The 12,085-nt window shown below is 43.2% G+C and overlaps 1 protein-coding gene across 6 annotated transcripts in view; it reads left to right on the top strand.

Moving 5' to 3' along the window:
- The window catches only part of RARB (retinoic acid receptor beta), a 505,987-nt gene that overhangs the window by 351,122 nt on the left and 142,780 nt on the right, over nt 1–12,085 (top strand). Inside the window, exon 1 of one of the 6 annotated variants that reach the window (XM_027587271.2) lies at nt 11,530–11,659. The exons of the other annotated variants lie outside the window; for them this stretch is intronic. The gene's annotated coding sequence lies outside the window, so the exon portion shown is untranslated. Of the gene's footprint in view, nt 1–11,529; nt 11,660–12,085 lie in introns of those variants that run through there. 6 annotated transcript variants of the gene reach the window in all.

The following is a 12,085-nucleotide window of genomic DNA, read 5'->3' as shown; positions in this document are numbered from 1 at the left end:
AGAGGTCATATAGTAGGTTCTGAATGGAAGTTGACCTAAATCTGTAAGATGCTGCCATGTGTTACAGGGGTACAGCACAAGTCCTGTGCCCCTGGGCCACTGTGTGATACAGTGCAGGTGGGCATTCTTCATGCACTGCCTCTGCTGTGGGAGCTAGAGCTCCAGGTTCCCTCAGTTGTTCCCATCTGTAAAATGGGCCCATGACGCTTACCTTGCAAGCTTGCCATAGACTTAAATAAGAGTGTATTTAAAGACCCTGATATGCGTAGTACTCAGTAAATGGACTTCTTCCCCCATATTTTATTCTAAAAATATTTTTGAAATATTTTCAGAAAAGCTGAAAAATTTTACAGTAAGTACCTGGATACTCACCATCATATGTACCATTAAAGTTACCAGATTTGTTTTCTGTGTTTCTACCCATTTCTCCTCTTGGTGTTTGTGTTTCTGTTTTGTAATATTGACTGGGTTCCCTTTCTAACCTGGGAAGTTTTTGAGGTCCAGTACTGTGCCCTTCTGTTTTCCAGTCCTAGGATAGTACTTAGTACCTGGTCAGTACTGAATTAACTATGGTTAAGTCTGGATATGTTCAAGCACAGCACCACTCGGTAGACTAGTTATCAGCGCTGTCCAATAGAACTTCCTATAGTGATGGAAATGATCTATAATGCTGCGTTGTCCATTATGTAGCCGCTCGCCCTGCGTTGCACTGGAAATGTGGCTGATATGTTTGAGGAACTGAGTTTTTTATTTCATTTTAATCTATTAAGTTTCCAGTAGCTGCATGTGGCTGGTGGCTACTGTATTGAACAACGCAGCTCTCCATACTCCAGCTATTAATATTTTTTCAATGTTTGTTCCTTCTCTTGATTTCCCTTTCCCTTTAGCCATTCTTCTTTCCTATGGCTATTAAGGAGCTCTAATTATCTCTTTATGTAGATGGTGAATAGACTGCGGGAGGATGTAAACAGAGTAAGTAGGGTGGTGATTTCAGTCATTGTTTAACTTGTTTTCCTTCTGGGTGGAACTGATTTTCTTGGGGCCTGGCAAACGTGTAGCAACACTTACCTGACTAACACTTTACAGACCTAAACCAAGATTTTCCCAGCATCCCAGTGGCCTGGATTTCAGTTCTCTTTCTTGTAGCAGTCATATCAGGGTGGCATCAGATTTCATTCCTGGGCTCCCTGCCCTCTTGGCTTTCCAATGGACACACAGTATCGTCCAACATTTTCAAGCTACATTCAACTCCATTGAAATATCTTCAACTTCAGGGAGGCAGAGAAGAACAGGCCACACTCTAGGGAGGGCTCACTGTGTGTTCTAGAAAACACCATGCTGTCTCTCCCACAGGCTCCTTCTCCTGCTTGTGTATGTGTGCTCTGCTTTGTAACCCAGTGCCCGGCACACAGTAGGTGCTCAGGAAATACGCTGAGAATAGTTCAGTAATAACGAACTTAAAATTCAGAACGTTTCAAGTGGTCTCTGATTTATTTGTATGTTTTTGGGTCACTCCGAACACCTGAAGGAAACTTGGAGGGAGCTGTCAAAACTTGGGAAGTTCGAGTTGGCTGTTATGGCAAGCCCTTATCAATGGGTTAGCCAGAACACTGGCCTGAATGGATATGGGATGTTTTCTTGGACTTCTGGCACGTGTTTTGATATCCTAGGAATGGATTTTCTGATGATCCTCCTGTTGCCCAGGTCATGGTCACTCCTCCTCCCTTTTTTATTGTCCATCCCAAGAAATGATGTAAAGATGTAAGACCAAATCAACAATCAAGAGAAACTTTTGAACAAGATTTGTTCCCCTGACCTGGGCCCCGAATGATTTCAAGTTGTGATTGATTTTCATTAGAATGCAAAACCACCATCATCATTAATATTTATTAAGTGCATATTATCTGCCAAGTGCACAGAATGAATTATGTCATCTAGGGAAGGCCCTGTTATTGCCCTATTATATATATGAGAGTTCCCAGGCACGGGCACATTGTGGTATCCAATTCAGGTCTCCCAAGTAGGAGCAAGCAGTTGGAAGTTCCCATCCCAGCTTTGCATAATGTGGGTTGCCATCCTTCTGCCAACCATGCAAAGTAAACTCCTATCTGCTTTGTTGGGAGGGAGAAATAAGAAAGTTGGAAGCCTCAGAACCCATAGAATAATAAAAGGGTTTCCAAGTGAAAGCTGGAAACAATACATTTTTAACAAAATGGGCAGTTACTCTAATTGCTATGCCCTACTGTTCAATTCCTTTTTATGTCCTAATTCATTAAATTATGTGCACACACAGGCTTATTATTTACAGATGTATGCGCTTTTAACTGGCTCATATGAAACAGATGTTTCACGAAAGGTAACAGAAAGCAAGTGATCTAAACCCTCCTTTAGTGGGTATCAAGTGAGTATTATAGCCCATTACCTGCAGGTCTTTTGCTATTATTTTGAACTGCAATGTCCAGTGTGGGGAGAAGAATTCAATCTGTCCCCTGGAGGAACAAATAAAAATGCAGTGACCCTATAAGCAGACATCTGCATCTCAAAATAAAAGAGGGTATGTGCAGGTGATAGGCAGGTGGTGGTCACATGTGGGCTCAGGTGCATATGAATGAGTTTTATAAGCAATTTGAGAAAAAAAAAAGACCCATTGCATTACAGTCAACTTAAAAAAATTTTTTTAAGAGCCTTATTCTATGATTTTTTAATCATTACTGTCTTGGAATTTATAGCTGAGCAATTATCATACTCCTTTTCATGCAGAATTTCTTAATAATTTTTTAGATGGAATTATCCCAGTTGCTCTTGGACTTGACAAGAATGCTTGCAACGTGTACAATACATGAGATGTGAAATTATTGTCTATCAGATTCTAAAAGAGTTGGAGTGAGCCCTTTCTACAGGTTCTTTATGGCTCCACCAAAATAATATTTAATAATTATAGAATTATTTCAGTTATTGCTGTGTAACAGACCGACTCAATACCTAGTGGCTTAAAACTATTATTAAGTTTCGAGGTTCCGTCTCACTTGGGCTCTTTCATGTGGCTGCAGTTGGAAGTGACTGGGGCTGGACTCACCTTTGGGTTTGACGTTCAAGAAGACTTGTCACGTGTCCAATTCCCCAGTTGAGATTTGCTGGAACAGCTGGAGGCTGCCATAGCATCTTTCTCTCCACATGGCCTCCTCTTAGGACACGGGCTTCCTTATGGCATGGTGGTCACAGAGCTCTGTACGTGGCTTCCCCTAGAATAAGACTTCCCGGAAACCCAGTTGGAAGCTGCAAGGCTTCTTATGATCGAGCCTCATGTGTCACACAACATTACTCTTGCCACATTCTGTTGATCAGCCGGAAATCACAGTAGCAGCTCAGATTCAAGAGGAAGGGCCTTACACATTGGCATGGATTCCTGGAGGTGTGGTTCATTGACCAGACCATCTGTGGAGACCACTTTAGCATACAAATAGCTGTAAAAATAAATGTATACCTCTTTGTTAATGCAAGGTAACACTGTCTGATTAAAAATAAGCATGACCAGTTCACATCGCAGTAAAATGGATGGCATATGTCAGTGGACAAGCCTTTCAGTACCTCCTCAGAATATTGGGGAGCAATAATAGTCATCCCTCAGAGTTCACAGTGAGATTTATTGTTTATGATTTGTCTGCTCTCTAAACAAACAAAATCAGAGCAAAAAGATGGCTGAAAAATATGTTGTTTTGCACGTTGAAAGCTGGAAACCATCACAACTGAAATATAAAATGGGACATGAAATATTAAGTGGAATATTAGGTTTATTACATATATGACCATGAGAGTGCATTTTATTTTGTCTTATGGAGCTCTAAAAAAATCCATGTAATGGATTAAAGGTATTAAAACTCCCATATTCTGCCTGGCTCTAGGCCAGGGAACAAGGCACGATAAATAACCCCAATAGACAGAATATGTAGGAAGGAATTTTAAAATGTATTTATGATAGACATATTGACCTCCCTAACTAATAAAAATGTGTACACGAGGTTAGTTTTGAAGGAAATGTGCAGACCTTACACATTTATAGTGCATATAAGTACTATATGCACTATAGTGTTAGTGTCCTTAAAATATTTCCCACATCTTTGTGACATATGGCTGTCATACTCTATCTTTACCCTGGGAGCAAAGAAAAGCATGGATTTTATAGGAACATGTCCAGTTACTATAAGAAGGGATAGTTTTAATTTCCTTTATCTTAAAGCAGGGGTCAGGAAACTAAGCCAAATCTGGCTTGTAGTATGTTTTTATAAATAATGTTTTATTGGAACATGCCACGCCTGTTCATTTATGTCTTGTCTAGCACTGCTTTCTTCCTCCAGTGGCAGAGTTGTCTCTCTGTGACAGAGACCATATGGCCCACATGAAAATATTTACTACCTGGCCCTTAACGGAGAAAGTTTGCTGACCTCGTCCTAAGGCACTAACAAATTAATAAGATGCCTTAGAATAGAAATGAGTGCTTTAGTTTCTGGTTGATAATAAGCCTGTATGGGGATTCAGGAAGGCTGTTCTAGATCAAGCCATTTCCTGTGTGACCTTCACCAAGTCTTGTAGTTTCTCTGTGCTTCAGTTTCCTCCTGTGAATAAGGGAGACTGGAAAACTGATAATGATGAGACGCCTGGGTGGCTCAGTCGGTTAAGCGTCTGCCTTCGGTTCAGATCATGATCCCAGGATCTTGGGATCGAGTCCCGCATTGGGCTCCCTGCTCAGCGGGGGGGTCAGCTTCTCCCTCTGCCTGCCATTCCCCCTGTTTATGCTCTCTCTCTCTGACAAATAAATCAAATATTAAAAAAAAAATAAAAAACTGATAATGATAATAATCCCTGCTCTTCCTCACACTCTTGTCATAGGCGAGCAAATTGGGTGATGTGAGAGCAAGCACATCTCGAGTCTTCTGCCGCCAGGTACTATGTGCTGTTGGTAGATCCCACTGAACTGGCCACAACATCATCATTTATAGGATATCACATAAGAGAATTTCTATGCAGATTTTATTCTTTCACTTACTTTGGTTTTCAACTACTATGAACTGAGTCCCTCTTGTGTACTGGGCGCTCTTTTAAGCACTGAGTAGTGCCTCAGGAGGTGTTCAAAGAAGCTGTTTCTGAGGGTGCTGTGTGCACAGAATGGGGGCGGACGAGGAAAGCCCATGAAGAGAGGTCTGTAGTAGCTCTTTGGCCTAGTGCCTGTGTGGCTGGGAAGGAAGGGACTGTTGAGAGAGATCATAAGGAGGCAAAGCTGACACATAGTGCTTTTACTTGTGTTAGCTTGTAAAGAATCTTCTGTAAGGACGGCAGCTATTTGGGGAAGGAAAATGGAAGGGAGGGTCAGCAAATCAAGACATGAGTCTAAAGTGTAGGAGAAAGATGGGAAGGGTGGGGTGCTTGGCCGGCTCAGTCAGTGGAGCGTGCAACTCTTGATCTCGGGTGTGTGAGTTCGAGCCCCACGTTGGGTGTAGAGAGGACTTAAAGATAAAATCTTAAAAAAAAAAAAAAAGATCGGAAGGTTAATAACACTGAGATTCAGCAGCACAAGTGTGATCCTCGATATCTTAATGATGGTAACTTGTGTGACACTGCTATGTGACAGGCATTGTGCTCTTGCTTGTCATCATGTCACTTTACAGTGATTTATCATTTAATGCTCACAATGACCCAATGAGGGACACACTCTCATTTTATACAAGGAAAAATTGAAGCTCAGAGAAGTTAAGTAACTTGCTCACAGTCACATAGTAAGTAGCAGAATTAGGATTTGAGCCCAGACTGGTGGACTTCAGAATTCACAACTTCGAACCACATGCCTCGACTTATCTGTAAAGATGGGAAGTTCCCTGAAGGAAGGAATATCCAAAAAGAGCTTGGGGACTGACTGCTCCCAGTTGGAAGATTGGTGATCGTTATTTTTTCAAGTCTTCTTTAGCAATGTCTTTCTTAAGAACTACAATTAAAACACTTTGAAACTATCATTCTTCTCCAGAAATACTGAAAAATAGCTGTTATGAAAGAAAAACACAACAGTGATAGCATTTCCATAAACTTCATTCCATACGGAAACTTCAGAATCTTGTCAATGTCCCCAAGTGCATCGTGTTGCCCTGATGTGTTATGCTCTCATCTCCAGCACTAACAAAATCTCCTTCTTAGTCAACTAGAAGGTGCAGGGAGGATGTCCACTATCCGCCTGCTTCTAGCCACTCTCCCACCCACCCTGGTCTTCTTGGGAAGAGAGTAATGCAACCCCTCATTTGGAGCTTTCCAAATCTATAGACAGTGACCCAGGAGCCATGGCACAGCTTTCGAATTCTGGATGTTGCTTTCATTCTTGCCAGTTAAGCTTTGGTTAAAGGAGTATATATGGTGCACTGGCAAAAGAGGGAAAACCAGCTTAGGGGTGGGGCTTCCAGAGCTGCCCCCCTGTCCCCCACCTCTAGCCCCAAAAGCTGGCAGCTGTGCAGGCCACATTTGGCCCGAGTTACTGCCCTAACAGTGTGTAGTCACACACCCTTGGAGCACTGCCAAAGGCCTCTGGAACCTCAGTCTTAGCTGCTGCCGTTCTGCCTGCTGGGGGTTGGTTTCTCGGTAGGGCAGGGAAGATGTGGGAGGGGTTTGTGGGTGTGAGTGGGTGTGTATGCGCCTTCTAATTCCTGTGTTTGCTTCTGGGGGACTTTCCTACTTTATTGCTCTGACTGGAAAGAAAGGAGGGCATTATTTCTGGATGCTTAGTTTCTTTCTTTTTTACTTTTCCAGTTGTACTTTTGGTCCTTATGCTGGAATAACTGTGTGTGTGTGTGTGTGTGTGTGTGTGTGTGTGTGTGTGTGTGTGTCTTAGATATAGTCTATATATTCTCAAACTTGCTGGCAGGGACTATGCCATCCTCTTGCCCAAGAAGTTCTGTGTGGTCCTAAGGATGTCATTGTCTTCTGCCAACACCCGGGGCACTCTCCTTCTCATGAACCTCAGACCATTTGTGTTCCCATCCCTGCCCATCGCATCCCATCTGTATGGCCTTGAACAGTTACATAATCACTGTGCCCCCAGTCTCTTGCCTGTAAGGACAAAATACGACGTCTACCTATCTCCGAGGGTCATTGTGGGGATCCAATGGATTAATATATGGAACATGCTTAGAACAGAATGGGGGCGGTGGCTAGCCCACGGTACATGCTCCACAAAGGTTAGCTATTAATATTGTACTGTTATTATTTGACTAGACTCTAGAGATTGTTCCTGTCGTGTTCTCAGGTAACAATATTAGTCATATTAAGATAGGACTTACCCACCTTTCCCCAAATACTCTAATAATGAAGTGGTAGCTATTATTTTAATGTATTTTTATGGAGTTCATGAAGTATCAACCCTGCCATGTAGTAAGTATGCTTGCCATCTCCACTTTTTATATTAGGGAAGCAGAGGCTCTGGAAGCTAAAGTGACTGCTGGTATGTGGCAGAGTTAGGAACCTAGTTTACACCTTCTGTCGGCTAGGATGCCAGACCCACCTCTCTGGCGCCACAGGAAATCATCTTATCTGCTGTCCCACTGCTTTGTCCTGAAGTTTCCCCACAAATAGCATTCTTACCCTGGATCAGCGTTTTCAACCTCAGCGCTATTTATAATCTGGGCCAGATAATTCATTTGGGGGGAAGGGAGGAGCAGGGCTGTCTTGTGCATTGTGGGATGTTTAGAAGCATCCCTGCCCTCTGCCCACTAAATTCCAGTAGCAGTCCCCAATTATGACAGCCACAATGTCTGCAGACATTGCAAAATGTCCCTTGGCGGGGGGGAGCAAAAATCAGTGTTGGTTAAGAACCGCTCGCCTAGATTAAGGAAGATAGAAGGGAAATGTTGGGGGGAGGGTGGTGGAGGTAAGGGTTGGCTATCACTAAGCACTTACTGTGTGCCAGGGAAGTTGCAAATATTGTCTCCATTTCACCAACAGGTATTTTTTTAAGATTATCTGCATTTTCCTGAAAGAGACACTAGGGCTGACAGAAGTAAAGAAAACTGGCCATTAAATTAGTAAGTGGCACAAGAGAGATCCAAATCCAGGTTCATCTGGCAGGAAAGCCCACGCCCTTCCCATCACTTCCTACATATGGTTTTCTGCAGGCTTGTGGTGTTTTAGTTCTTTTTAGGAACCAAGAAAACCCACACAGTGAGGATTAAATGGGTTTCAGAGTTATTTTGACGCCTCTCCTGAGTGTATACCTATAAAATAAAACAAAACCAAAAAACTTCTTTGCAGCCGTCTTATAACCAAGTAAGCAGAGCATCATTTTGTTGAGAAAGGTAGTTTGGGCTCAATTTTGGTGTCAGCACACTTGAACTTTCTCAGCTCTTGGAATATAGCAAGAATCCCCATGTGACAAAGCCTAATTTCATTGTTCTCTTCCTTAATACAGTATTCCAACAAGTGTCCCCTCATAACTTTTCTGTTAGGCTGGTGTCACCATGGGTTTTACTAGATATTAGCTGTACCTAAGCAAAGAATTGTGTATCTGAGATGCTATATATTTTAGTGCTCCAGTTTTAATCAACTTTATGTGCAGGAAATTTGAACAGATAATAGAATGTCATTTATTAGAGCAATAATTGCTTTTTTAGAAATTATGGGAATCCTGATTAGAAGGGGAATATTGAACTGAATCATTTGATGTTGAGATAAACTCTTCAGGGGGACCTTAATATTGTGACGCCATTAGCTTCATCTATACGTGACTCCCGAAACCGGTTCCCCCATTTACTCAGTTAATTCAGCGCTCCATTTCTGATGCCTCTCAGTTCACATCATTAATAAGTAGTTAGATGTGTCGGCCTCTTAAGTGATTTTAAGGGAGAATTTATTTGAATCCTGTCAAAAGCTATCTTAGCATGTCCTAGAAAATAGCGATATAAAGCATCGTCTGTTAAAAACGTCACCCCAAACAAGCTGTGAGATAATTTTCGACTATGTTCCTTGAAGCAAGAAAGCATATTATCAAAATGAAATGTAGGTGTTGAACGTGTCATGGTCCCTTATGAAAATATGACAGCACTTCCCATGGTCAAAGTCAGTCCCAGGAATAATGTCTACTGCTGGCCCTGAGCCCAGGTAGGTGAGGCTATAATACAGAGTGATTAGTGGATGCCAAGCCATGCTCTCTCTTTTTAAAGCCCGAACTATCTTGTCGAATTCAACCATGTCTGGAATCAGATCAGTGTTTGGAAAATTATAACCGTGAATTAAAAGAAAGGGAGGTACACCATCCTGCTTTTCTCAAATTGGAGTAAATAGGCCTGACCAGACCAGACCAGACCCAGTGGCGTTTCTAGCAAAGAAAATAAATGAAGGAGTAGGAAAAAGGGAAGGCAAAAAGCTGTGGGTTTTTGTAAAATAATAGCAATGTCTGTGAAGCCATTTTAGTCTCTTTTGTAAAGGCTGAGAGTGGTGTTGTTTTTAAATTCCCCATTCTAAGGGCGCAGAGTTCTGGTCCTTCCCCTCCCCCTGGTTTTGGGGAGGAGTTAAATGAGTTAATCCGAACTAAGGAGCACAGCCCCCAGCACCTAGTAAGTGCTCAGTAAATAGCAGATACTATTAGTTCAGGCTCTTCCTGTGCAACTTTGAACCCGCTGCCAACTACAATCCACTGCCAGAATTTCGTGGGAGAGAACGAAGGCTTCTGGCTTCTGGTGAGCATAAACACACACACAGCCTGAAGTTCTCAATGTATTAAGTACTTAACAAGGTGGAGTATTTATTAAGGACCTGTGCAAAGGGGAAGCTGACAGAGTTCCCACGCCGAACTGACTCAGCAAACTGTTTGGGATTTTTCAGGAGGTTAGGGCAGTAACAAGACATTTTTATGTTATGGTATCTCAAATGTTGCTAACGTGCATAGGAATTATGGGGGGGGGGCTTGTTTTGATTCGGGAGGCCTATCGCGGGTGGAGCTGGGAGTCTATTTTAACCAGTTCCCAGGTGATGCTGATGCTGCTGGTCCAGGGACCAAACTTTGCAAAGCAAGGCTTTCTTTAAGGACTGCGAAATCAAAGCCTTCCCCCGGTCCCTGCTTTTGTCCCCTGCCTGTGTTCAGCACCTGTTGCATGTGTGGTCAGAATAGCAGGGATTCTCATAACCCAGCTCCAGTCCTCGGCCAGGATCCCGGGTGACCCGGGCAAACACACACTCCTTCAGGGTCACGGGCAGGTTACTGAGTCAAGACTGCCAGAGCCCCGCGTTGATGTTTTCCTTCTCCCCCCTCCCCCCCACCCCCTCCCTTCCTTGCCTGCCCCAAACCCCGGACTAATCTTGGAGCTGCTTAATAATAACAAAGCCAGCAGCAGAGTGAGGCGAGACAGTTTCAAAGCGAAGGTTCTGTTTGGCAATTACCTAACTTCACAATGCGATTTACAGATTTGCAAATTCCATGTGTGTGGAAACAAACCGCTTCTCCTGAAAGATGATTAAAAGCTGACCTCCGCCCCCCCGCCACCCCGCCATGAGGCGACAGGAAAATTAAATGAGCGACAGTTTGGAGGGTTTTTTTTTTCTTCCCCATTCTAACGTTTCGAGGCATGTGAATTATATTTTAATAAAAAGTCTACACCCGCGCTCGCACGCGCATGCGCACACGCAGGCAGCGGAGAATCTGGTTCTAATTACTTGTACTTTAGTTGAACTTTGGCGTTTCCTTTGACTTTCTCCCTAATGTATGTGAGCTGTGGGCCTTGCAATCCTGCAGTGAGTCCACAGAAAAAGGGGGGAAAATCCAGACCGGCTCTCTTTGGTGCCAACAAAAATGAAGCCCCACTGAATGTTTTGACCAAATGCAACACTTTGCTATTCTCCCTTAATTAGCTGAAATTACTCCCTCCCACCGGGTCCCGGAGCTCTGGGCTCAAAATTCCCCTGGGGCCATGCAGGAAATGCCTTTTGCTTTACAACTCCTTTTTCTTTTAAGGCTCAGCTGCCCAGAGAATGCATTAAAATACTGTCTTAATCATCGAAGGTTCTAGTAAAAAGGCAGGGCTTTCATAACGTTTGATGCCTGCCTGCCGCTAATCAGGCCCCAACATAAAATCCCGAAATCTGTCAACATGGTTTAGGCAGCATTAAATTAGTTCTCACAAAGAAAAAAAAATAGTATACTGGGCTCTCTCTTAAAAATGTTATCTGCTACTTAATCTAACCTTTAGAAAAATGCCAAGCATGTTAGGAATCGTGAAGGGAGCTATTGTTGGAGACTTTCCGTGTGTTTAAATGACACTCAGGTGTGTTGTAACAACAAGGACATTTATACTGTGTTTTCTCAGGTGAGTTAAGTTCGTGAGTGCCAAGTCTCCTTAAAGAGGCAACGGCGTTAATGCTTGCTTGCTTTTTTGTTTGTTTTCTTTCTTTTTTGTTTGTTTTCTTTTATTTGGGGGATGAATTAACCCCCGGAGTTGTGGCAGCGATCAAGAAAGCTGTGTCACTTGGGAGCGCTGGTCTTCTGCTCTCACACCAGCTCCAGCTCGGTCGGTGGAGATTCTCTTTCGTCTGTTTTTGTTTGGTCTGCAGACCTCTGGATCCGAAGCCCGTCCCAGTGGGGCTTCTCAAAGTGCCATCTGCGGACCGCTGCCCGTTCCTCAACTGCCTGTTTCCAGTACGTGAGGATAGGAGGGCAGACACCGCGCGCGGTTAGAAACTTTTACGGCAATTAGAGTCATTTTATGTCGAATACGGCTTTCTTTCTCCTTTAAGCGGTCGCTTGCGTTTTAGACCTCTTGTTCAATTTCATTCCTTTTTTTCCTAAAAATTAATTTTGTGTGTATGTTCCCTCCCCCACCCCAGGGATTTGTTTTTATTGAATTTTATCACCCCGTGAAGGACCGGGGCAGGGGAATTAGAAACGGTCCTTTACCATAGAAAGTGTAGAAAGTCAGAAAATCGCTACCCGCCCCCACCCCCCGCCCCCCGGTCCAGGAATTCTGTTACTGGTGGCTGATCTGGACCACACTTTGAGGAACATTCATTGAAAGGCAAACCAGACCTGTAAGGAATTTGTCTAGAAGGAAGGTGATTCTAGCTT

Source organism: Zalophus californianus, chromosome 1 (assembly GCF_009762305.2).
Source record: "Zalophus californianus isolate mZalCal1 chromosome 1, mZalCal1.pri.v2, whole genome shotgun sequence".
In the NCBI taxonomy this organism is placed as follows: Eukaryota; Metazoa; Chordata; class Mammalia; order Carnivora; family Otariidae; genus Zalophus; species Zalophus californianus.
The sequence above is the reverse complement of the archived record's forward strand: the minus strand, read 5'-3'. Positions and strand labels throughout refer to the sequence as shown.